Below are 2,057 nucleotides of genomic sequence, written 5' to 3' on the forward strand. Positions count from 1 at the left end.
CATGGAATTACGTAGAGCCCAATAAAAAAGTAACTAAAGAATGTGATTGTGAGTAAGATTAGGAGTTAGCATCGGGTACACGATAAGGATGAAACCTCATGAAGCAGAAAGGGGTATTGTGTATTTGTACCTCCACTTTGGAAATAGTGGGATTCCTCGAGGATAGGGAATGGAAAATTCAAAAACAACTGAGGCATTGTGAAATTATTAAAGGAACAAGTGGTATCCTTTCGAAAAAAAACAGGTGATAATAAGACATGAAACACGTGTCATCAGAGTATAAGTGCCCCTGAATGGAGAATCAGACACGATTATAAGCACTAGTAACGTACTAATTGGGATGAATGAAATGTGGCTTCAGCTAAACTACTACATTAGTTATATGACTCGAGTACCAATAACTTGGACTAGATTGAGTACTAGTTATTGAGAATTCTGAGCACCCCATGATTATATTAAGGTTTCTTACAGGGGCAACCTAAAGTATAGATGAGTTAACAGAAGGTGTAGACATGGTGTAGTATGTCAAATATGTTGGAACAGAATCATATGCGTATGAACAGTTGAAAATAAATAGAGGATGACATGGGTACACCCTAAAGGGGGGAAGTGGACAAGAGAAATACAAGCGTGAGAGGAAATCAATTGACACTGTCACATATTGACAGGACCGCTTAAGTTTCAAGCAAGATACCGTACTAGCACGAGTTAGCAAGAGCTCAAGGCCAACAATAAATAGATAGAAGCCGCGGTATATGAGACCGTGCGAAGAATCATGGGTGCTTATAAAAAGGGTTAAATATGATAAGAGAGTAGGACTGAGCAAACTAAGGGCTGCGAAAAGGGTAGTAGGGCCATGTTTGAGTAAAGATTAAGATATGGCAACAACGTCATTGGTCGCTGATATTGGGACATACAAGTAGTAAGGAGAATAGAAAATCTCCTACAGTAGGAAATGAGGAGACCAAGTAGTACATAAAGGAAGAAAAGAAAGAAGTAGGACAAATTAGCATTACCACAAACAAGTCCTAGTGTAAAGTCAATATGTAAAGAAAGACGGGCCAGGAGACGAAAAAACTGAGTTTACCTCATACCAGTGGTATAAGAGTAGTTGTACAACCTACGAATAGTTATATACAGCATAAGACCAAGCGGAAGAGTACATGATGAAAATGAGTTATGATATTTTGGAGATGTTACAGGGGAATATGAAGAGAAGTTAAATCAAATGGCCAAAATGGACACAGTCATGGTTGAATAAAAGATCTACCCCGACACCGGTTGTAAGAGAGAAGAAGATAGGGCAAGACGACACATGTAGACTAGAGAGAAAATGCTAAGGTAAATCTTGGGCTAAGATGAGTGCGTTCACACATTATTGCAAGGATGGCAATGGAACATGACACGAGGACTTCCCGGGGGGTCACCCATCCTAGTACTACTCTCACCCAAGCACGTTTAACTTTGGAATTCTGGTGGGATCCGATGCGTTAGTGCTTTTATGATTGCATGAGATGGGAGAATTCAAACTAGAGGAGAAGCAACGACACGAGATTATATACCTAGAGTTTTATAAGTTACAATAAGGTAATTGTAAAAGAGCTTAAGCAAAACAAGCAGGATTAGCCGATTACTAACAGATGGCGCACTTGTATGCCACGGTTCTTCAACATAATACCAGTTAATAATAAGTCAAACCACAGAACAGCTATACAGGTCATTGTGTGAGGGGACTTCACCACAACTTGGTAGCCAACTCTGATGGGCAAAATGAAAAGGCGAGGGTACCAGTTGATGTCATCTAAAGAATGCAAGAAGTAATATACGAGGTCGAAAATTCCACAATATGACCTTGTCTACAAGACTCACTTTGCACTCCCTGGACACTCGCGTATACCCCTGCTAACTATAAATAAACCTATCTCCTATTTGAGTCATAGTGTGTCAACAGGCAAGATAATATATAAGCCGACGAGGCTATCATAGCATATCGGCACAATTGTACATACATACATATACACAACTCACATATCTGTCCACAGACCTCTAAGAGTAAG

At 39.7% G+C, this 2,057-nt stretch overlaps 1 pseudogene; it reads right to left on the minus strand.

Annotated features, from left to right (window-relative positions):
* Positions 1-1,396: 1,396 nt before the first annotated feature.
* On the minus strand, positions 1,397-1,513 carry LOC129881278 (5S ribosomal RNA; annotated as a pseudogene).
* Positions 1,514-2,057: the final 544 nt, after the last annotated feature.

Source organism: Solanum dulcamara, chromosome 2 (assembly GCF_947179165.1).
Source record: "Solanum dulcamara chromosome 2, daSolDulc1.2, whole genome shotgun sequence".
NCBI lineage: Eukaryota > Viridiplantae > Streptophyta > Magnoliopsida > Solanales > Solanaceae > Solanum > Solanum dulcamara.